Source organism: Antechinus flavipes, chromosome 6 (genome assembly GCF_016432865.1).
Source record: "Antechinus flavipes isolate AdamAnt ecotype Samford, QLD, Australia chromosome 6, AdamAnt_v2, whole genome shotgun sequence".
In the NCBI taxonomy this organism is placed as follows: Eukaryota; Metazoa; Chordata; class Mammalia; order Dasyuromorphia; family Dasyuridae; genus Antechinus; species Antechinus flavipes.
The window spans coordinates 122,281,658-122,306,958 of NC_067403.1; the positions used below are offsets into that span (position 1 = coordinate 122,281,658).

Here is a 25,301-nt window from a genome sequence, read left to right on the forward strand (position 1 = left end):
CTATTTATTATTATTATTATTATTGTTGTCTAGAAAATAAGTCAGACAATATCTCAGTTGTACTCTGTTCTGGGGTAACAAACTGGTACAGTGTATAGAATGCTGAACCTGAAGTAGCCGTTAATACTTATTGTTTGTGGGACCTTAACCCTGTTTGCTTTAGTTTTCTTATCTGTAAAATAAGCTGGAGAATAAAATAATAAATCACTCTAGTATCTTTGCTAAGAAAACCCACAAATGGGGACATGGAGAATCAGATGTGACTCAACTACAAAACTCTTCTACATTCCAAGACTTGTGTTTGTTTCTGGGTCCCACATTTTAAGCTACACATTTAACAGCTTGGAACATATCCAGCAGAAGTAGCCAGGGTAACGACCAGACTCAAAATTATGCACTATGAAAATTTGTTAAAGGAATTTGGTTTTTCTAGCCTGGAGAAGAAATGATTTAAAGAGCATCTGATAACTGTCTTCCGAGGGCTGTCATGGAGAATAAGGATTGGGTTTATTTTTGGCGAGGAGAGCAGAAATTGCTGGGGGATGGGGGTGGGAGTGGGGGGAATAGTAGTCATAGAAGCAGATTTCAGCTGAGTGTAAGGAAACTGTACCTAAGAACTACCATGGTCCAAAGGTAGAATAATATGCCTCAGGAGGCAATCTGTTCCCCATCATAGTTGGTCTTTAAATAATGCCTGAATGAGGATAATTTAAAATGAATTCTCAGGCTGATAGGGATTATACTTGCCAATTTCTAAGGATCATTTCTCATTTGAGATACTGTGTTTCTAAGATCTCATGCAAATTTCTGATTAAGGAAGTCTCATATCATAATGTGTGTTTATTATCTCTATTTTTATTGAATTACATGTACCATTATTATTCAAGCTCATTTACGAGCACATTTATATAACATTAAAAAAAACCAAACACGCACCAGAAATCTCTTCAACAAACTGATATTCACTCTAAACAATACATTGTAAATTTATTGTAAATTGTGTAAATTGTAATTTTTGTAAGCAGTGGAAAGGAAATTTTGAGAAAGAATGTAGTTAGCTTCATATATTTTCTACCTTTAAAGAATAAACTTATTTGAATCAGGTTTTTTCCTCCCAAGTTTTATATCTTTTCTTCAATATTCTGAAGTCATTCTATGTTGAGAGGCAGCATTTTATGGTGAGAAAGACCTTGATTAGATTAAGAATTAGAAGCCTATGGCTCTAGTGTGGTAGCAGAAATATTTTAGGTTGAAACAGGTAGTCCCTTGTTCATTGTCTTTCCTTTTAGAGAACATACAGTTATTTACATTTATTCACACATGTTTAGAAAAGCAGGATGGTAAGTGAAAAGAAAGTATGTATATATACATATGTAGTTGATATTTCTTAATCTTATTGGCCTCTGCTGATTGGAAGACCAAATATCTATTTTCAAAGGGAAAAGTATTACCCTCTGATAGTAGTGATATAGTCCAGCATTACAAGGTCTGATCTTAAGACCCCTCCCACTCTTGGAGTTGTTAAATTTACCTGAATCTCAGGTTTTTCTGGTGGTTTGATAGCTTTAACAAGTCTTTCATTTGAAGACAACAGTGGCAGAGGATATTTGGGAGCATTTCCTTTGATGCCTCCATGTGCTTGTCTCTAGAGCCAACTCTTCTGGCCCCATTCAGTGGAATGTAGTTCAGTCCAGTTCTGTGAATGAATTTGCAATCTATAAATTGAGTAAAACATCATAACAATTTTGAAGCATTAAGCCTGATCAGATTTTCTGGCTACCCGCTGTTTAAAATAATATTTTGATTTCTTCTCCACTCCTAGGGCCAAAATTCAGCCATAGTGTCAGAACATCACTCAACAACTCTGGGAGGAAACTATTTTTATGTCCATTTTGCATTTGAGGAAACTGAAGCAAACAGACATGAAGTGATTTGCTCAGTCAGACAGTTATTTTGTGTCTGAAGCTGTGGATTTGATTCCTAGATCCAGCACTCTATTCACTAGGCCACTTAGCTACCCAGGATTAGATGATTTTGTCATACAGCCAGGAAAGAATAGAGTTGGTATTTGAATTCAGCCTCTAACTCTATGTAGACATTCACTCTCTTTCTAATATAACTTCAATTGAAAGAAAATCATTAGAACTTGATTGTCATTCAAACTGACTTAACACAAAATCATAAACAAGATGTAACAGGTTTTATTTACTCTACCTCTTAACTTCTGTTTCTAAAACCTAAACCTAAATCTGTAAAATGGGGATGATAATATTGTCACTATCTCATTCACAGGGCTATTGTGAGTAAAGTAAGTGTTTTTGAGGTTTTTTTTTTTTAAATAAATTTATAAGTTATTTAGACCTTAGATTTTTAAAAACTTAATTTGTATTCCCATTAAAATAAAATGAAAATATTTGAGAAAAAACCAAAAATGTTGGCCTTTCCATTCAGCATTGAAAGCTTGTAATTCAGCATGAAAGCTTGCTTCTGTATGCTTATTTACTCCTATTGTTTTAATTTTGTAGTAAGAAAGCCATTAAAAAAAAATCTGTGACAAAGTAAGATTTTTTAAAATATGAAAAATAATTCAGATTAACCATGCTGTAAACAGGTTAAACATTACCTGGTCAAATGTTCTCTGAAGAGAATTCTAATTCAGCTATTAAATAGGTCTTTCTTTCAGGACAATTTCATGAAAATTTGATAAGGACCTTAGTTTCTTTGTTCTGCCTAATTGTTCTGAAAGTTAACATGAATTCTAAAGCAATCCTGAGCAAAATCAGTCAGGTTACCCCCACTGTGTTTGAAATTTTAATATTCCTTTTTCTCCCTCTTAAAAGAATTTTTCATCTTTTGAAGAAATGAACTATGTGATAACTCAGTCCCAGGTAATTTGATTATCATAATGATTTTCTAGGAAAATATGGGTCACTTTGATTTTTTTGGAGGACTAACTAATCAAAAGCAAGAACATGTATAATTGATGTAAACTGATCCTGATTTAAAAAACCAATGAAAAAGCTTCCTTTCTGCCTCTTGATAAAGAGATGATAGACTGAAGCAGAATCTGAGACACCCTTTCAAATATGACCATATGTTGATTTGTTTTGCTTTAGTTATTTCTTCTAGGATAACTTTTGTTACAGAGGTTCAGATGAAAGTGGAAGAGTGGTTTGGTAGTATAGAGATAGAGGAATAAAAAGGAATATCAGTAAAGCATTAAAAAACCACAAACATTAAAAAAGGGACACAAGCCAACTGTGGGGTTTTGTGTTGTGAAGATTAACAAAAAGTGCAATGTAAAATTTGTATCATATATTATGACTACCTGGTAGGACAGTTTTAGAAAATGAAGTACATTTTACAGGAGTTAAGTTATTACTTTTTTCACTTTCAATTAATTCAAACACTTAGAATAGACATGTAGACACATATATGATAGAAGGTTAGAATCAGAAGTTTTAGGTTGAGGAGAGTCAACTTAAGAGATTCTCAGGAAAAGGACCTCTCTCTAGAGGAAGAAATCTCATCATGAGTCCTGGAAGAAGAGGGCAGTTTCCCAGGAGATCTTAAGGCAGTACTGTCTCTTTTCCTCTAAAGTCCTTTTGTCGCTATAAGACTACCCTAATTTAAATTCATTGCAAGGTTAGTTGGGGTCTGACCCAGATCTGGAGAATCTTTTTAGAGGTGATGTCCCTGAAGAAAAGGGAGCCTTTTAAAGGAATTGAGAAAAAAGGAAGAGCCTTTGAATCTCCCCCCCATAATGGGTATTAATAATCATTTCTCACAAGGATATACTGAGGAGTGCCCTTGCTAGAAAGACTTTCATGTACGATTAGTGTTAACCATTTTCTGAGGACCAGCCTAGGTAGGTATGAAGAGGTTCATTATTGGAGGCAGACCATTTAGTCACCTGGATATTGTAATAGCCTTCTGTATGGTCTTACTACCTCAGATCATTTCCCATTATAGTCTAGTCTCTACTTGGTTTTTAAATTGCTTTTCTGAAAGTTCAGATCTGTCATTGTCACCTCTAGTGGTTCTCTATCATCTCCATGTCCAAATATAAAATCCTCTGTTTTTATAACATAGACTCTTCCTACCTTTCTAGTTGTCAAAATTTTCTCCTTCTTGTCCTTTTCCTTCTCTATCTTCTCTCTCTCTTTTTAAATCTCTTCCTCTTCCTTTTCCTCTTTAATTTTTTTCATTTCTTCCCTTTCTTCCCCCGCTCCTTCTTCCCCCCTCCCCCCCACACAGACAGTGATCCAATGGCATTAAATTTCTTGCTGTACCATACACATTGATGGTCTTTAGGTATTTTCACTTGTTATTTTCATTCCTAGAATTCTCTTCCTCCTCATTTAGATCTACTGGCTTTCATAGTTTCCTTCAAGACTAAGCTAAAATACTACTTTCTGCAAGATGTTTGAAATCTCCCTTAATTCTCTTGGCTTCCCTCTATTGATGATCCCCAATTTATAGTGTCTACTGCAGCTTTATGTATAGCTATCATGTCTCTGTCATTAGACTGTGAACTCCTTGAAAGTGGAACTGTTTTTTGTCTTCTTGTGTATCCCCAACTTAGCACATATTGTCCCTTAATAAATGCTTGACTTGGATGAAAAATAGCTAGTGTCTGAACTGTAGCCAGGGTAATATTACATCTTTTATTTTTTTTTTTTTTTGGTATGTGTATATACTATAAATCAAGAGTAATTAAACTTTTCTTGTGTCACAAATGGATCTTTGGCACTCTGGTGAGGAAGATTCCTCCTTAGGATTTTTTTAAAACTATAAATTAAAATTCATAGGCTTACAAAGGAAACAAATTGTATTGAAGACAATAATCAAAATATGGAGCACAGATTAAGGTCTCCTGATGCAAACAGTTGATGAGCTGAGCTCAGAATTAAACAGGAGGAAGAGATTGGTCTATATTACTCTTTTGAATAATTAATTGCTCAAGACTTTTAATGACCCAAACTTCTCTCTGACTCAAAGAACCATCTTTCTGGCATTAATATACTTCCAGTGATGATCTATGACTGAAAGTCATTGAAAACCACAGTTTCTGAAGAATTAAAGCTGTAGATCACACAAACATCAGTGGAATGTACAAGTGATAATGAGTGGCTTTGAACATATTACTACTGAGAATCTGTGCAAAGGGACTTTAGAAGATATTATTTAAGAAACTTATGTCTGAAAAAAGAGTCAGCTGTCCCTGTAGCAAGATTGAAGGATAATTGCTGGACAGTTTGCTTTTTATTTATTTATTTTTTTATTAAAGCTTTTTATTTTCAAGTTATGTGCACGGATAATTCTTCAACATTAACCCTTGTGAAATTTTTTTTTATAATTATAGCTTTTTATTGATAGTACATATGCATGGGTAATTTTTTACAACATTATCCCTTGCACTCACTTCTATTCCTGTTTTTCCCTTCCCTCCCTCCACCCCCTCCCCTAGATGGCAGGCAGTCTTATACATGTTAAATAGATGTAAATAGATACAATATATGTGTGTGCAGAATCGAACAATTCTCTTGTTGCACAGGAAGAATTGGATTCAGAAGGTAAAAATAACCTGGGAAGAAAAACAAAAATGTAAACAGTTTACATTCATTTCCCAATGTTCCTTCTCTGGGTGTAGCTGATTCTGTCCATCATTGATTAGTTGGAACAGAATTAGATCTTCTCTTTGTTGAAGATATCCACTTCCATCAGAATACATCCTCATACGGTTAATCTCTTCAAGCCTCTCTGTATTCATCCTGCTGGTCATTTTTTACAGAACAATAATATTCCATAAAATTCATATACCACAACTTACCAATTCTCCAATTGATGGGCATCCATTCATTTTCTAGCTTCTAGACACTACAAAAATAAGATGCTTACTGATGGTTTTAAATAGATGCTCCTGACTATTTTAAGGAAAAGTCCATTTATTCCTATCCTCTCGAGTGTTTTTATTAGGAATAGATGTTGGATTTTATCAAATGCTTTTTCTGCGTCTATTGAGATGATCATATGGTTTTTGTTGATTTGATTATTAATATGGCCAATTATACTGATAGTTTTCCTAATATTGAACCAGCCCTGCATTCCTGGTATAAATCCTACTTGATTGTGGTGTATTATCCTGGGGATGATTTTCTGTAGTCCTATTTAAGACTTTAGCATCAATATTCATTAGGGGAGATTGGTCTATAATTTTCTTTCTCTGTTTTCAACCTACCCGGTTTAGGTATCAGTACCATGTCTGTGTCATAAAAGGAATTTGGTAGAACTCCTTCAATCCCTATTTTTTCAGATAGTTTATATAGCATTGGAGTTAATTATTCTTTAAATGTTTGGTAGAATTCACATGTAAATCTATCTGGTCCTGGGGATTTTTTCTTAGAGACTTGGTTAATAGCTTGTTCTATTTCTTTTTCTAAAATGGGACTGTTTAGGATATTTACTTCTTCCTCTGTTAATCTGGGCAAGCTATATTTTTGAAGGGATTCTTTCATTTTATTTAAGTAGTTGAATTTATTGGCATGAAGTTGGGCAAAGTAACTTCTAATTATTGCTCTAATTTCTTCTTCATTAGTGGCAAGTTCTCCCTTTTCATTTTTAAGACTAATAATTTGATTTTCCTCTTTCCTTTTTTAAATCATATTTACTAAAGATTTGTCTATTTTGTTGTTTTTTCATAGAACCAACTCTTAGTTTTATTAATTAATTCAATAGTTTTTTTACTTTCAATTTTATTAATCTCTCCTTTTATTTTTAGAATTTCAAGTTTAGTGTTTGAATAGGGGCTTTTAATTTTTTCCTTTTCTAGCATTTTTAGTTTCAAGCCCAATTCATTAACCTTCTCTTTCTCTATTTTATACAAGTAGGCCTCTAGAGATATAAAATTTTCCCTTATTAGCGCTTTGGCTGTATCCCACACATTTTGGTATGATGTCTCATTGTTGTCATTTTCTTGGGTGAAGTTATTATGTCCATGATTTGCTGTTTCACTGACTCATTCTTTAGTATGAGATTATTTAGTTTCCAATTATTTTTTTTATCTATTTCCCCCTGGCTTTTTATTGAATGTAATTTTCATTGCATCGTGGTTTCTGAAAAGGATGCATTTACTGTTTCTATAGCTTTACTGCATTTGAGTTGGAGGTTTTTATGTCCTAATATATGGTCAATTTTTGTATAGGTTCCATGAATTGATGAGAAGAAAGTGTACTCCTTTCTGTCTCCATTTAGTTTTCTCTGAAGATCTATCATATCTAACCTTTCTAGTATTCTACTTACCTCTTTAACTTCTTTCTTATTTATTTTGTGGTTAGATTTATCTAATTGTGAGAGTGCAAGATTAAGATCTCCTGCTATTAGAGTTTTGCTGTGTATTTCTTCTTGAAGCTCTCTTAATTTCTTTTTTAAGAATTTAGATGCTACACCACTTGGTGCATATATGTTTAATATTGATGTTGCTTCATTATCTATGCTACCCTTCAGCAAGATATAGTGTCCTTCCTTATCTCTTTTAATTAGATCAATTTTTGCTTTTGCTTGATCTGAGATGAGGATGGCTACCCCTGCTTTTTTGACTTCATCTGAAGCATAGTAGATTTTGCTCCAACCTTTTACCTTTACTCTGTATGTATCACCCTGCTTCAGGTGTGTTTCCTGTAAACAACATATTGTAGGATTCTGGCTTTTAATCCAGTCTGCTAACTGCTTCCTCTTTATGGGGGAGTTTACCCCATTTACATTTATGGTTAAAATGACCAATTCTGTATTACTTACCATCCTTTAACCCCTGCTTATGCTTTTCTCCTTTCCCTTCCCCTTTATCCCCCTCCCCAGTATTAAACTTGTGAGCACTACTTGCTTCTCACATCCCTCCCTTTTTAGTATCCCTCCCCCCACTTTAGAGTTCCTCCCGCTATCTTACTCCTTTTCCTCATAATTTCTCTATTCCCTTCCACTTAGCTTACTCTTTCCCTTTTCATTTTTCCCCTCCCACTTTTCAGTGAGATGGAAGAAGTTTCACCATAAATTGAGTATGTCTAATATTTTTCTCTTTAAGCCAATTCTGACAAGAGTATGATACACATTATGTTCATTCCCTTCCATTCTTTCTCTCAGATATAATAGGTTTTCTTTGCCTCTTCATGAGATGTAGTACTCCCACCTTACCCTTTTTCTGGTACAATTTTCTTTCCACCTCTAGTTTCTAGAACAAATTATACATGTGTTCTTTATATATCTTTATAGCAGAATTATAGTTCCCAAGATTTCTTTTTACCTTTTTAGGTATCTCTTGTGTTCTATATTTGGAGATCAAAGTTTTTATTTAGTTCTGTTTTTTTTTTTTTAATCAGAAATGGATGAAATTCATTTATTTTGTTTGTCCATATTCTTCCTTGGGGAAAAAAAATGCTCATTTTGGCTGGGTAGGTTATTTTTGGCTGCATACCAAAATCTTTAGCTTTTCGGAATATCAGATTCCAGGCCCTTCTATCCTTTAATGTGGACACAGCTAGATTTTGGGTAATCCTTATTGTGGCTCTTCTATATTTGAATTGATTTTTTATAGCAGTTTGTAATATTTTTTCTTTGGTTTGATAGTTCTGGAATTTAGCCACTATATTTCTTGGAGTTTTGATTTTAGGATCTCTTTCAGTAAGTGATCAATGAATTCTTTCAATGTCTATTTTATCCTCTGTTTCTATAACTTCTGGGCAGTTCTCTTTGATAATTTCCTGGAAAATAGTGTCCAGACTCTTTTTTCATCATATTTTTCAGGGAATCCAATAATTCTCAGATTGTCTCTCTTAGATCTATTTTCCAGGTCTGTTGTTTTCCCAAGAAGGTATTTGACACTTTTTTTCCATTGTTTCATTTTTTTGGTTTTGTTTGACCTATTTTTGGTGTCTCTATGAATCATACAATTCTATTTGTTTGATTCTGATTTTCAATAAATTATTTTCTTCACTTGCTTTTTTTATATCTTTTTCTAATTGTCCAATTGAGTTTTTAAGTGAGTTATTTTGTTCAATGGAATTTTTTTCCATTTCACCAATTTTATTTTTTAGAGAGCTATTTTCTTTTTCCAATTCATTAATTCTGTTTTTCAAGGATTTGATTTCTTTATCCACTCTATCTTTAAATAAATGGGATGACTTATCCAGACTCTCTTGCCAAGCTTACCTTTTCTTTTCCCATTTTTCTTCTAGCTCTCTTGTGAGAGCCTTTTTAATTTCTTCTATGAGAGTCTTATGTGTTGAGGACTAGATCATATTCCCTTTTGGGGAGTCATCTGGAGACAGTCTGTTTTTTAGTCTCTTCAGGGTTTAAAGTCTGCTTGCTAGCAGTGGTTAGGGTCCGTTTTAATTTTTTTGGTCATTTTGTCAGAGAAGAATCAAAGAATTCAAATTAGCAAAAAAACAAGCACAGGCTGCTTTTTTGGGGGAGGGGGCTGATTACTGAGCTTCCGCTATAGACTGCTGGGGGCAGCAATGAGGCACTAGCAGGACAGCAATGAGTATGCTACGTCTGTGTTCTGAGACTCTGAGATCATGCTGAGAAACTCTGGGTGGGTGTGGCCAGGTATGGAGAGACCCTAGCCTTTCCGAGTTATAGTCTTTACCTCCTATGTTTACAGCTTTTAAGCTGGTCTACTGGCTTGCTGCCAGGGCAGAGTATCCCCACTGTGGTAAAGTTCTTTCTGCAGAAATGGCTGAGATCACCGTCCACCTCCCTCAGGTCTGCTCAGTGTGAGCTACCTGCTGTACTCTTACTGCTTGCCCTCAGCTTGCACCTGATCTAACCACAAGCAAAAACAGACCTTTTCTGGCAAATTTCAAGGATGTCTTTTGTTGGTAATTATTTCTGGGTTTTTTACAGTTAACCATTAATTCAGAGGCTTGTCATGAAATAAATTCTGAGAGCAAAGAAGGAGATTAAGTAGATGTGTGTGTCTTCTCCACCATCTTGCCTGGAAATCCAGCTTGCATTTTTATTGGGGGGAGGGGAGGTAGTTGGGATTAAGTGACTTACCCAGGATCATATAGTGTCTGAAACTGGATTTGAATTCAGTTCCTCTTCACTCCAGGGCCAGTACTATATACTGTGATGCATAGCTGCCCTCAACAGCTTGCATTTTTTAAGAGTTGTAGGGGAACTTCCCTTGCATGTTGTATGAATCCCCTTTTGAAGGTTCTGTGAGCAAATATGGGCAATATTCACAAAGGATGAGAAAGCAAGAATAGGTTGGGTGGAGAGGAATCCCATACAGGTATGAGATCTCAGAACCACTGAAATATCAAAGCAAACTGAGGTCTTTTAGATATAGTTTCGTATTCTTTTCTGTAGAGGGCTGAACTCTGGAAAAGTATACTTGAAACAAGGCTACTTACAACAAGATATTAACTCTGTGGAATTGATGAGATGATGGTTCTCTAATTCACATATACTTAGTACTTAGCATGGTGATATAATAGTTCTCTAATTCATACATACCTAATGTGGTGTAATGATATAATCCTACTGAGGTATTTAAGGGCTAAGAGGACTACAAATAAGACATTCCATCTTTGACCTCCTCCTGGTGGCTCTCCTGCCTCCTGCACTCCTCCACTAAGATCAAGGTTGGTCCTTAGATCCTCCAGAGAACTATTCTGGACACTACGTTTTGGTGCCTGAACAGGAACTTCCAGAAGGCCATTACACTTTTCATTATACTAAGATCTTTCTCATAAGAAGATCTTACATGAACTATGTGCAAGATGTTAATGAATCTTAGAATCATGGTTATGGAGTCAAAGGCAATTTAGGAATTATCTTTTCCAACCCACCCATTTTATAGATGAGCAAACTGAGGCTCTACTAGTTAAAAATCAATTGACTAAGTTCACACATGGCATAAGTTGCAAAAGCCTAAATTCTAACCAAGTTCTCTTATTCAAAATCCAGCATTCTTTCTATGGAGATAATGATCTTGATGATCTAAGCAAATTAAAGAGGTAGGACATAGTAATAGTTTCCCATTTTATAGAGTATTTTATACTTTTCCAGTCATTTTCTTTGCAGTAATCATGTGAGATATTAAATGTGGGTATTCCTATTTTATAGTTAAAGAAATTAGAGTTCATTGACTAGAAGTGACAATGACCCATATGATCTATCAAAGAGAGAATACTTAGGCTCTGACAAAACAGTTACCTTGCATTTATTTTTTTATATGCTTCTCTACATATTGTCTATCATGATAGAATATAATCTCCCTGAAAACAGGGGTTGTTTCATTTTTGTCTTTGTATACTTAGTACAGTGCCTGGCACATTTGTTGTTCAATCATTCAGTTGTGTCTGTTTCTACATGTCCCATGGACAGTTCAGGGGTTTTCTTGGCAAAGATACTAGAGTAGTTTACCATCTCCTTCATTAGTGAGTTTGTATTTATTCTACAGGTGACAGACTAAGGCAAATAGGAGCACATATTTTGAGTAGGAGAATAACAGAAAAATTGGGGGAATGTGATACAATTCTATCATCTCCTACTTATATTTAGTTATCTATTTGGATAGAAGTATCACTAATATTAGTTACTTGAGGAAAACTATCATCTTTATAGTATATGCATTGATTTTGTTTCTTTGAGGTTTTTGAATTAGATAGAAATTTAATATGTTATTGGTTGATATAAATTTCCATTTCTGTGATTTTACTAAATCTTGTATTCATATCTTAATAAATTTTAAATGCTAATAAAGATTGAGTTACATGAAAAAAAATTGCTCAGGGTCACACAACTACTAAGTATTTGAGGTTGAATTTGAATTCAGATCTTCCTAATCAATTAGGTAGCACAATGGATAGTGTTCTGGGCCAGGAGTCAGAGTCATTTTTCAGTTATGATCAACTTTTCATGACCCTATGTAAGGTTTTCTTGGCAAAGATAGTAGAATGGTTTGCCATTTCCTTGCCCAGATTATTTTATAGATAAGGAAACTGAGGCAAACAGTGTGAAGTGACTTATCCAGGGTCACACAATCTAGGAAGTTATCTGAGGTCACATTTGAACTTATGCCTTCTTGTGCTGGGCCTGGAGTCAGGAAGATGACACCTATTCTTGAGTTCATAATCTCAAATGGGGTTATGAAGAGGCAGGCAGGATTGAAATGACTTGCTGATCATAGGCCCAATGCTCTATTCCCTGTGCCTACTTGTTGAATGATTAATATGGTATACAGTATATTCTACTAAACCATTTTACATCCTTTTGAACTGAAAGCTACTTGGGGTGGAAAATACAATTTTTGATGTAATTTAATGAACAAACTGAAATTATATGTTGTCATTCCTTTTTAACAGATATATTAGAAAAATGTCTCCCTTTTGAGATCCTTTGATAGAAGTTATAGAAGTAATATTTTAGATTGAGAAACAAATCATCCATTGTCAACACTAGGCCTACCTATTGTCTGTCTCATTCTAAATTGTACAATTTCTTTCTCACCTCCTTTCATTCTCTTCATACTTGTACAATTCAATTTGGCTCCTAATAAAATATGGAATAATACCTTTGACTTTATTTGGTTTCCATTCATCTGAAATAGAAAAGTAGGGGGGAGGGGAACCAAGATGGTGGAGAAGACACACACGACTTTCAAAGCTCCTCTTATTCCCCTCATAACAAACTATTTAATTCAGCCTCAAAAATAGCTCTTCACTGCTTAAATTCATGAAGATTAGAAGCACTACAACTTACCAGCGAAGTCAGTCTGGAAGATCGCCAGGAAAGATTTCTCCTGAAGGGCCAGGAACAGCCCAGTGGAGGCTAGTGTCCTGAGCAGACCAGGGGTGGGGCTGATCTCTGTGGCTAGAGAAGTTATAGAGAAGACTCTGCTATAGGCTAACTGCTCTGCCTTGACTACAAAGCAGTAAACTGGCAGAGAAATGAAAGCCTAAAACAGAGGGGACTCCAAAAAACACCAGAACCTAAGGAGACCTGGCTGTAACTCCTCAAACCCGGAAGTGACTCAGGCAGATTTTAATGCAGCTCTGCAGCCACGTCCTGCAGTTCGGGGCCTTTGCAGGGGGCAGCTATATATCTGCACGGCAGGGGGGGCACAGCCTGGGCAGCCTCTAATTGGCACAGTGGGGGGCTCGGCCTGGGGCAATAGAACTTTCCCAGCAGACTGTGCTTAGGGGGGCAGAGACATTTTCAGTCCCTGCAAATCCATTCACTGCTCAACTGCTAATATCCACAATGCCAGAGCAGGTTTTGGCTTGGGGTAGTGAAACTCTCACTGCTCAGTGTCTAGCCCCAGGGCAGTCCTTATCTCACACAGTGGGGGTTCTTTGCAGGGTACTTTCCCAGCTCAGCCCTGCAGGCCTGAGTTACTCCCAGGTGGGGAACTCTTTCCCAGAGCACTCCAGTACTTCCCTGCTTTTTGTAGCCGGCTGGCAGGACAGCTACCCGTCCATACACCTTTCACTGCTCTGCAGAGGAAGTTGGTAACCTCCTGGCTTTGAAGGCAGACCCTACAGGCTTTAACAAAATAAGTAAAAAAAATCAAAAGAATGATTGATAGTTTCTATACAGAAAGAGAACAGCTTTTCAACCCTAAAGAAACTGATAGCCAACAGTCTCCAGACAATTGTTGGTCCCCAATACAAAAGGCTCTCCTAGAAGAGACTATTAAAAACCTTAAAAGAGAACTAGAAGAAAAATGGGGAAAGGAAAGAGAAGCTATGCAAGAGAGTACAGAAAAGGCATATAACTCACTAAAAGAAAAATTTGATGAAGTGGAAAAAGAAAACAACTTCCTGAAATGTGAATTGGAAAAGATAAAAAAAACTCCCAAGAAGTGCAGAGAAACAGAATTTGTGAATTGGAAAAAGAAAATAACTCACTTAAAAAAAAAAAATTAGTGAAATGGAAAAAAATTCCATAGAGCAAAACAACTCAATTAGATATATACAAAAAGAAGTAAAAAAATCTAATGAAAATAACTCACTAAAAATCAGAACTGAACAAATAGAAATGGCTGATTCATTGAGATATCAAGAATCAGTCAAGCAAATCCAAAAAAATGTCATATTTACTTGGAAAAACAACAGACCTGGAAAATAGATCTAGGAAAGATAACCTGAGGATCATTGGACTACCCAAAAATTATGATGAAAAAAAGAGCCTAGATACTATTTTACAAGAAATCATCAAAGAGAACTGCCCAGAAGTAATAGAACTTGAAGGTAAAATAGGCATTGAAAGAATTCATCGAACACCTTCTGAAAAAGACCCTAAAATAAAGACTCTGAGGAATATTGTGGCCAAACTTCAGAATTTTCAGACTAAAGAAAAAATTTTACAAGCAGCCAGGACAAAACAGTTTAAATATCGAAGTGCCACAATAAGAGTCATGCAAGATCTGGCTGCCTCAACATTAAAGGATCGAAGGGCCTGGAATCAGATATTCCGAAAGGCAAAAGGTAGCCAAGAATAAACTACCCAGCTTAGCTGAGTATTTTTGTCCATGGAAGAAGATGGACATTTAATGAAATAGAGGAATTCCATTTAACAAAATTCCATTAAACAAAAAATTTGATCTCCAACAACAGGACTCAAGAGAAGTAGAAAAAGGTAAAAGGAACTCTTGAGAACTGTATTTCTGTTATGATATACATAAAAACCACATGTATAATTTGATTTTACTGATATAACATAAAAAAGGGAAGTAGAAAAGGAAAGGGGATAGTATCAGAAAAAGAGAAAAGGAGATAAAAAGAGGGAAACTACATGCGAAGATGAGGCAAAGGAAACCTATCATATCTGAGGGAACTTAGAGAGGGGGAGGAACATTGTGTGAATCCTACTCATCAGAGTTGGCTCAAAGAGGAAATAATTGACATATTTGTTTTACAGAGAATCTTCTCTCTCTTCATTAAAAAATGGGAGAGGAAAAGGGAAAAGGAAAAAGAGTAATAAGGGAAGGATACAAGAAAGGGAAAGGGATTCAAAGGGAAGAGGGAGGGATACTAAAGAGGGAGAGCTGCGTGACGCAAGTGGGACCAGTGGGACCAATAAGTTTAATCCTAGGGAAGAAGGGAAGGAGGGCAAGAAAAAGAAAAGTATAATCTGGAGATATTAGGATGGCAGGAAATACAGAATTAGTAATTTTAACCATAAATGTGAATGGGATGAACTCTCCCATAAAGAGGAGGCAGATAGCAGACTGGATCAAAAGTCAGAACCCTGACTTTTGTTGTTTATGGGAAACACATTTGAAACAGGGATACATACAGAGTAAAGGTTAAAAGGCTGGAGCAGAATCTATTATGCTTCAGGTGAAGTCAAAAAAGCAGGGGTAGCCATCCTTATCTGAGATCAAGCAAAAGCAAAAACTGATCTAATCCAAAGAGATAAGGAAGGAAACTATATCTTGCTAAAGGGTCCTATAGACAATGAAGCAATATCAGTATTACACATATATGCACCAAGTGGTATAGCATCTAACTTCCTAAAGGAGAAGTTAAGAGAGTTGCGAGAAGAAATAGACAGCAAAACTATAATAGTGGGAGATCTCAATCTTGCACTCTCAGATTTAGATAAATCAAATCACAAAACAAATAAGAAAGAAATTAAAGAGGTGAATAGAATATTAGAAAAATTAGGTATGATAGATCTCAGGAGAAAACTGAATGGTGACAGAAAAGAGTATACTTTCTTCTCAGCAGTTCATGGAACCTACACAAAAATTGACCATATATTAGGACATAAAGACCTCAAAATTAAATGCAGGAAGGCAGAAATAATAAATGCTTTCTTTTCAGATCACAATGCAATAAAAACTACATTCAACAAAAATTTAGGTGTAAATAGACCAAAAAGTAATTGGAAACTAAATAATCTCATCTTAAAGAATGATTGGGTGAAACAGCAAATTATAGACACAATTAATAATTTCACTCAAGATAATGACAATGATGACACATCATATCAAAATTTATGGAATGCAGCCAAAGCAGTAATAAGGGGAAATTTTATATCCTTAGAGGCTTACATGAATAAAATAGAAAAAAAGATCAATGAATTGGGCCTACAACTTAAAAAGTTAGAAAAAGACCAAATTAAAACCCCCCAATCAATTACTAAACTTGAAATTCTAAAATTTAAAGGAGAAATTAATAATATAGAAAGTAAAAAACTATTGAACTAATAAATAAAACTAAGAGTTGGTTTTATGAAAAAAACAATAAAATTGGTAAATCTTTGGTAAATCTGATTAGAAAAAGGAGAGAGGGACATCAAATTAGTAGTCTTAAAAATGAAAAGGCAGAACTTTCCACTGATGAAAAGGAAATTAAAGAAATAATAAGGGGTTACTTTGCTCAAATTTATGCCAATAAATTTGGTAACCTAAGCGAAATGGATGACTACCTCCAAAAATATAGGCTTCCCAGATTATTAGAGGAGGGAGTAAATTGCTTAAATAGTCCCATCTCAGAAAAAGAAATAGAACAAACTATCAATCAACTCCCTAAAAACAATCCCCAGGACCAGATGGATTTACATGTGAATTCTACCAAACATTCAAAGAACAATTAGCCCCAATGCTTTATAAACTATTTGAAAAAATAGGGAATGAAGGAGTCCTACCAAATTCCTTTTATGACACAGACATGGTACTGATACCTAAACCAGGTAGGTTGAGAACAGAGAAAGAAAATTATAGACCAATTTCCCTATTGAATATTGCTGCTCAAATCTTAAATAAGATATTAGCACAAAGACTACAGAAAATCATCCCCAGGATAATACACCACGATCAAGTAGGATTTATACCAGGAATGCAGGGCTGGTTCAATATTAGGAAAACTATCAGTATAATTGGACATATTAATAATCAAATTAGCAAAAACCATATAAATCATCTCAATAGATGCAGAAAAAGCATTTGATAAAATCCAACATCCATTCCTATTAAAAACTCTTGAGAGTATAGGAATAAATAGACTTTTCCTTAAAATAATCAGGAGCATCTATTTAAAACCAGCAGTAAGCATCATATGTAACGGGGACAAACTGCAAACATTCCCAATAAGATCAGGAGTGAAACAAGGTTGCCCATTTTCACCGTTACTCTTTAATATTGTATTAGAAATGCTAGCTTTGGCAATAAGAGTTGAGAAAGAGATTAAAGGAATAAGAGTAGTCAATGAGGAAACCAAATTATCACTCTTTGCTGATGATATGATAGTATACTTAGAGAACCCCCGAGATTCTACTAAAAAGTTATTAGAAACAATCCACACCTTCAGCAAAATGGCAGGATACAAAATAAACCCACATAAGTCATCAGCATTCTTATATATCACTAACAAAACCCAACAGTTAAAGTTACAAAAAGAAATTCCATTTAAAGTAACTACTGATTGTATAAAATATTTAGGAATCTATCTGCCAAGGGAAAATCAGAAACTTTATGAACAAAACCATAAAACACTTTACACACAAATTAAGTCTGATCTAACCAACTGGAAAAATATTAAATGCTCTTGGATTTGGTGAGCAAATATAATAAAAATGACAATAGTACCTAAATTAATCTATTTATTTAGTGCTATACCAATCAGACTCCCAAAAAACTACTTTGATGAACTAGAAAAAATAACAACAAAGTTCATATGGAAAAACAAAAGGTCAAGAATTTCAAGGGAATTAATGAAAAAAAAAATCAAATGAAGGTGGCCTAGCTGTACCAGATCTAAAATTATATTATAAAGCAGCAGTTACTAAAACCATCTGGTATTGGCTAAGAAATAGACTAGTTGATCCTTTGAATAGGTTAGGTTCAAAGGACAAAACAGCCAATAACTTTAAAAATCTAGTGTTTGACAAACCCAAAGACCCCAGTTTTTGGGATAAGAATGCCTTATTTGACAAAAATTACTGGGAAAATTGGAAATTAGTATGGCAGAAACTAGGCATTGACCTACACTTAACACCGTACACACCAAGATAAGGTTAAAAATGGGTTCATGATCTAGGCATAAAGAATGAGATTATAAATAAATTGGAAGAGCATAGGATAGTTGACCTCTCAGACTTGTGGAAGAGGAAGGAATTTATGACCAAAGAAGAACTAGAGATCACTATTGACCACAAAATAGAAAATTTTGATTATATCAAATTGAAAAGTTTTTGTACAAACAAAACTAATGCAGACAAGATTAGAAGAGAAACAATATAAACTGGGAAAATATTTTTACAGTCAAAGGTTCTGATAAAGGCCTCATTTCCAAAATATATAGAGAATTGACTCTAATTTATAAGAAATCAAGCCGTTCTCCAATTGATAAATTGTCAAAGGATATGAACAGACAATTCTCAGACAAAGAAATTAAAATTATTTATAGCCATATGAATCATTATTAATCAGAGAAATGGAAATTAAGACAACTCTGAGATACCACTACACACTTGTCAGATTGGCTAGAATGACAGGGAAAGATAATGCGGAATGTTGGAGGGGATGTGGGAAAATTGAACATAGCCAGCCATTCTGGAGAGCAATTTGGAACTATGCTCAAAAAGTTATCAAACTGTGCATACCCTTTGATCCAGCAGTGTTTATACTGAGCTTATACCCCAAAGAGATACTAAAGAAGGGAAAGGAACCTGTATGTGCCAAAATGTTTGTGGCAGCCCTGTTTGTATTGGCTAGAAGCTGGAAAATGAATGGATGTCCACCAATTGGCGAATGGTTGAGTAAATTGTGGTATATGAACATTATGGAATATTATTGTTCTGTAAGAAATGACCAGCAGGATGAATACAGAGAGGACTGGCGAGACTTATATGAACTGATGCTAAGTGAAATGAGCAGAACCAGGAGATCATTATATGCCTCAACAATGATACTGTATGAGGATGTATTCTGATAGAAGGGAATCTCTTCGATAAAGAGATCTAACTCAGTTTCAATTGATCAAGGATGGACAGAAGCAGCTACTTCCAAAGAAAAAACACTGGGAAATGAATATAAACTGCTTGCATTTTTGTTTTTCATCCCTGGTTATTTATAACTTCTGAATCCAATTCTCCCTGTGCAACAATACTGTAACCTACCTAACATATATAGGACTGCTTGCCATCTGGGGGAGGGGGTGGAGGGAGGGAGGGGAAAAATCGGAACAGAAGTGAGTGCAAGGGATAATGTTATAAAAAATTACCCTAGCTTGGGTTCTGTCAATAAAAAGTTATTTAAAAAAAATGAAATAGAAAATTTTAATTTCTTTACTTGGGTATTCAAAGCATTTATCTTGAGGGAAAAAAAATTAAATTTTCTCTCTTAAAAGAACACATAAGCCTCAGATTCAAACGTAATATTTAGTGTCAAGACAGCTTTTGGAAATTGTCATCAATAGTTTTGAAGAACTTTATGATTTTCAGTAAACCCCCAAAGATCGCCACTGACCTTTGTCTTAAAAATTCAACGGCTGTTTCTGAAAATAGGTTTTTAAGTTGTCCCAAAGTAAACATACCTATTCACTGAACTCTTATAGTGTAGGAGTTTAGTGTAAAGTTTCTGACATCATATTTACTGGAAGCACTTAATACCCTCACTGTTGATTTAAGTATAAGGGTAAAATATTCTACTTCCCACCCAAACTCTTGAAATCCATCTTGAGAGCCTTGAGTGCAATGATGGAGGCTTGCCAGTCAACTTCATCCTCACTGTGTTCCAGGACCTTTCTCAGTACTTCAAATTCTTCTAAGCTGTTGGGAGTTGAAGAAAGCTATATGGCAAGACCCTAGGGGCTCTGTAACAGACCTGATAAGGAGTCTCATTTGTCCCCTATTGGAAACTCCTAGAATATGATTTAGCCTTGGAATTCTATGGAGTAAAGTATGAAGAGGAAAATAATCTATTATTGATTTTTTTCCTAAGTATAAAATACAGTGATAGTTCAGTTGGACTACTTGTGATGTTCACATCGAATTTCTGATTCAAAGATACAAGCATGTCTTGTTTTATTGCACTTTACTTTATTTAAGTGCTTCACAGATATAATATTTTTTGCAAATTGAAGGTTTGTGGCAGTCCTGTGTCAGGCAAGTAAATCTATTGGTGTCATTTTTTCAATAGCATGTGCTCACCTTGTGTCTTTGTGTCACATTTTGGTAATTCTCACAATATTTCAAACATTTTCATTATTATTATATTTCTTGTGGTGATCTATGATCAATGGTATTTGATGTTACTGTTGTAATTGTTTGTACCACAAACCACTTCCAGATAAGATAGCAAATTTAATTGATAAACATTGTGTATGTATTGACTCTTCCACTAACTGCCCATTCCCCTGTCTTTCTCCCTCTCTTTGGACCTTCCTTCTCTCCAAGACACAATAGTGAAACTGGCTAATTAATAGCCCTGCAGTGGGTCTCTAAGTGGTCAAGTGAAATCAGTTGATGTGGCAAACTTCCCTATTGTTTTATTTTAAGAAATTGCCACAACCACCCTAACCCTCAGTCATCATCCGCCAACTGGGAGGCAAGACCTTACATCAGCAAAACTATTACAACTCACTCTACAACTCAACTTACATCAACAAAACTATTACAAATCACTCTCAGGCGATGATTAAGATTTTTTTTTTTTTTTTAGCAATAATGTACTTTTAAATTAAGGTATATACATTGGTATTTTTAGATATAATGCTATTGCACACTTAATAGACTACAGTGTAGTTTAAACATAACTTTTATATATACTGGGAAACCAAATCATTCATGTAACTCATGCTATTGTGATATTAGCTGTGTTGCATTGGGCTAGAACTGAACTTGCAATATCTCCCAGTGTTTATACTTTATTTTATAATTTGTTACTTTATAGTAACTATTTAAAAATAGATTTAATGATATTTTGTTTTTTATTAATAATAGCTCACAATCATATAGGGCATTAGTTTAAAGCAATTTATAGTGGATGAATCCTAATTCATGCAATGGGAGAGAAGGTACAGAGGCAACTTAAATTTTTGTGTGAATTCTAGGGCTGGAGATGTGTTTTAGCCATGGTAGAAGAACCCATACTGTAGCCTAGAGAGGAATGAAGATATTGCTGGCTCAAATACCGTCCGTCCCACTCCTAAATCAAACCCTGTCTTACAACAATGTGGCATAATGTAGGCTTCTGACAGTGTAAATAACGATCTGCTCTGGTAGTCTCCTGTTTCTCTACCAAGAAGACAGAACTATGAGTGGTTGCATTTTCTGATGTGATTATTATTTAATTCTTCATTTACTCTGAGTTCAGTTTTCTTTTCAAAAGCTTTTTCATTTACCTTGTTATAATGCATATTGGTCTTTTGCTACAACTTATTTTACTCTGCATTAGTTCAAAAACATGTTCTAGTGTTTCTCTGAAAGTCTCATTGTCCTCATTTCTTGTTCTACAATAATATTCTATTACATTCCAACACCGTATTTTTTCCCCAACCCTTCCCTACGTTGTTTCCAGTTTTTGGCTACCACAAATTATTAGAATCTATTTTTCTGCCTCCTATCTCTTTCCCATATTTGTATAATAATGGTAATGAAATTACTTTTCAAAGGGTATGAACAATTTCATTTGAATTCTTACCTAATTCCAAATTGATGTCCAGAACGGTTCAACTAATTCATAACTATTACAACAATTTATTTACATGCCTGTCTGCCCACAGCCCTTCCAATATGGACTGCTTCCATTTTATCCCCTGTCTTTGTCAGTTTGTAGGATATGATGCATAATTTCAGAGTTGTTTAATGTGTTTATCTCTTTCTTTTCATTATTAGGAACAATTTTCATCTGACCACTTAGAGTCTGCAGTTCTTTTAAAAGCTGTTCATATCCTTTGATCCATTATTTATCTGTAGCTGTCATGGTAAATGTAGAAATTGATACTGTTGTTCAGATGTTTTCAGCATGTCTTACTCTTGGTGAACCTATTGTTTTTTGTTTTTTGGCAAAGATACTAGAGTGGTTTGCCATTTTCTTCTCCTGCTCATTTTACAGATGACGAAACTGTGGCAAACAGGATGAAGTGACTTACCCAAGGTCACACAGCTAGTAAGTGTCTGAGGTCACATTTGAACTTAGGAAGACAAGTCTTTCTGAATTCATTCTTGGCACTCTATATTCTATAGTTATCCTAGCTGTCTTAGAAATGGATAGTTGTCCTTTGTATTTTTTTTAACCAATTCCTCATGTCATTACTTAATCCCCCTCCTCTCCTCAAATAAAGCATAAATCTCTGCTCTCAGAGCTATCTGAACATAAATTTTTCTCTTAAAAAATTTCCAATGATCTTCTATAATGGCATTTCTAAACTTATTATTGTTTTCCATACTTTAATAATCAGAAATCTTTTCCTGAATGTATTTGTCTCTTTACATTTCAGCTCATTATCCTTTTCTGATAAAAATCATAGAATTTCAGATGTCCAAGGGACCTCATAGATCCACTAGTGCCCTCCAGACTTGATCAGTGTGATTAGGTGCTGGACTTAGTATCATTAAGACCTGAGTTCAAATCCCACTTAATGACTTCCCTGTGTCTTTGTTTTCTTATTTGTAAAATAGGAGATGTTGAACACAATGGTCTTTAAGATCTCTTGTAACTCTAAATTTGTGATCACATTATCCCTAACAAAATATTTCCCCAATCTACTCCTAAATCCCCCAATTTAGAGGCAATCATTACTTTCCAAAGCAGTGCAGTTTATTATTGAATAGCCCAGAATATTCAGAAGTTTTTTTCATTAAATGCCAGCAGCCATGTATTGTCCCTCAAGTTCTGTTTGGGAGGTGGACAGAACATGCCCAGCCTCTGAAAATAAAACTAGAAGACAGCTACCAAAACTTTCCCTGATTTTTTTTCTCCAATTTCTTAAAAAAATCCTTGTGGATTGGATGATTTCTGGTCTTCTTCTCATCCTGGTTTCCATCTCAGCTCTTGGCTGCTCTTGTTTTCTGACATGTGTCCTCAAGTAGAATCAAAATTGTATCAGATAGAGGGAAAATATGTCAAGATACTTTTCATTTCTTTGGATTATTTCACTCTACTTATTTTTATCCTCAGACTTGCTTTAGGAAGTCATTGTCTTGGCTCACTGTCCACCAGATCTGCCTTCCTAAACCGGATTAAGCATTCTGCATTCAAAAGGGTTTCAACAATGCATATTACTATGGGTTCCATTTACCTTGAATCCTTAAGACCCTATAGAACAACTGCAGAGTGAATTGGGTTTGAGCTCAGTGATAATGTCATGTAAAGTGTGGTTGTGCACACGTTCTCTGACACTCTTCTCGACATGTGGATATTTCTCAGCTGAATGGGTTTTAAGGTCACAAAGCAGCGTATTCATTGGGATCACTAGATTTGCCAGGATTTTCACTAGTCAGAAATATAGGCGGGCAGGGTACCATGGTAGGCATTCACTGCCGAACGCAGGATTAATTTTCCAAGGCAAAAATACATGGAATTGTCTGAGCTACAAGCTGCTCTTTTGGGGAGAGCAAGAAGCTTTGTGACCCAACAATGGTATTGTATTGCTCATTAACAAACAGCAGATTCACAGGAGCCCTCTATATTCAAGCCCTCCAACCCGAGAACATTCTCCTTAACTCTGCAGCTGGGTTATAGGGTTTTTTCCTTTTTTCCCTCCCTCCTCCTTTTATAAAGCTGCTTTTGGTCTTTATTCTTATAGAAGAGATTTTTAAGCCTTCCTTGGGAAAAGAGAGATGTAGATGATGAAAACGGGTGCCCTTTCCCCCTACACTCCCAGATACTCCCTGTTCTGAATTGAAATCTTGTCTGCATGCTTACCACATGAAATGTTTGGCACTAAGCTTAAAACTGAAGTCTAGCTTGTTTACATTTTGTGAAATTTAACTTGGTCTGAATGCCATCCATGAAATAGAATTTGAGATTTTGAGAAGAGGAAACTTGTGGGTACCACTTCTCCCATGATCTCTAGTGACAGTATGCATGAACACACAGATGCTCAGATAACACTGAAGCTGAGGCTGGATTTGTGGAATTGGCTCTCTGTTCGATTTTTGAAAAGGCTAAGGTTTTTGTTTTGTCCTAAAGGTAGAGGCTGAAGGTTATAGATTCTTTTATTAGTGTCTATCAGCCAAATATTCCAAAAGTTGAGAACCTGATGTGGACTTGAAAGAATGTACTTCAGGAAGCTAGGTAAAGTGCACATCAAGTCCTGGAATCAGGAAGACCTGAGTTCAAATCCAGCCTCAGAAGTTTATTAATTGGGCAAGTCACTTAACTCTGATTGCCTCTCCCCCCAAAAAACAAAAACAGAAAAAGAAAGAAAGTGCTTTACTAGTATACTTCTAGTCATGGCAGCTCATCCAGTGACCTAAACACCACTCATGAACTTCTTTTCGGGGTGAAGAGAAGGGGAGGAAAAACTGGAACACAAGGTTTTTCAAGGGTCAATGTTGAAAAATTATCCTTGCATATATTTTGAAAAAAAAAACTTCAATAAAAAAAGGAAAAGAAAAGAAAATACTATGCTCAGTTTTTCCTGGGATTGATTCCCCAAGGAGTCTGTTTGAAGGATATATTCTGAGCATATGACCAAATAATTACCAGTGTGACAGTGAGACCAAGTTCTGATGCAAATAAATGAAATCTCAGCTTCCTCAACAAAGCTTAGACCCTGAAAGAGGGATCAGCTCTTTTATATAGTTTTGGGGAATATAGGACAAAGAATAGGGCTTCATAGGCAGGACACAAATTATAATTGGTTAAAAGAATTCTACATCAAAAAATGGCAAAATCAATGTGATTAGTTTCAGAGCTGGGGGCAGCTAGATGGCATCGTGAATGTCATGCCAGGTCTGGAGTTAGGAAAACTTAATTTCATGAGTTTAAATCCGGGCTCAGATATTAACTAGCTGTATGACCTTGGTTAAGTCTTAATGTCTCAATTTCCCCATCTTCCAAATGAGTTGGAGAGGGAAATGGAAACCCATTCCAGTGTCTTTGCCAAGAAAACCCAAATAGGATCATAAAATCTCAGACACAACTGAACAACATTAACAGAATTGAAGTTGGGGGGGGAGAATACGATTGGTTGGAAATTGGGAATGGGGGGCTAGCAACAACCTTCTTCCCTTCTCTGACTAAGAACTGTTCATTGTTTGAGCCCACCTGCATCCCTCAAGAATAACAAATTTCCTTGAAGCAAGAATAGAACAGTGATTAGCAAGAGAACTGGATTTCT

General features: G+C 35.3%; 1 protein-coding gene across 1 annotated transcript in view; it reads left to right on the forward strand.

Annotated features, from left to right (window-relative positions):
- Positions 1–25,301, forward strand: part of SNX25 (sorting nexin 25) — a 291,635-nt gene that overhangs the window by 178,645 nt on the left and 87,689 nt on the right.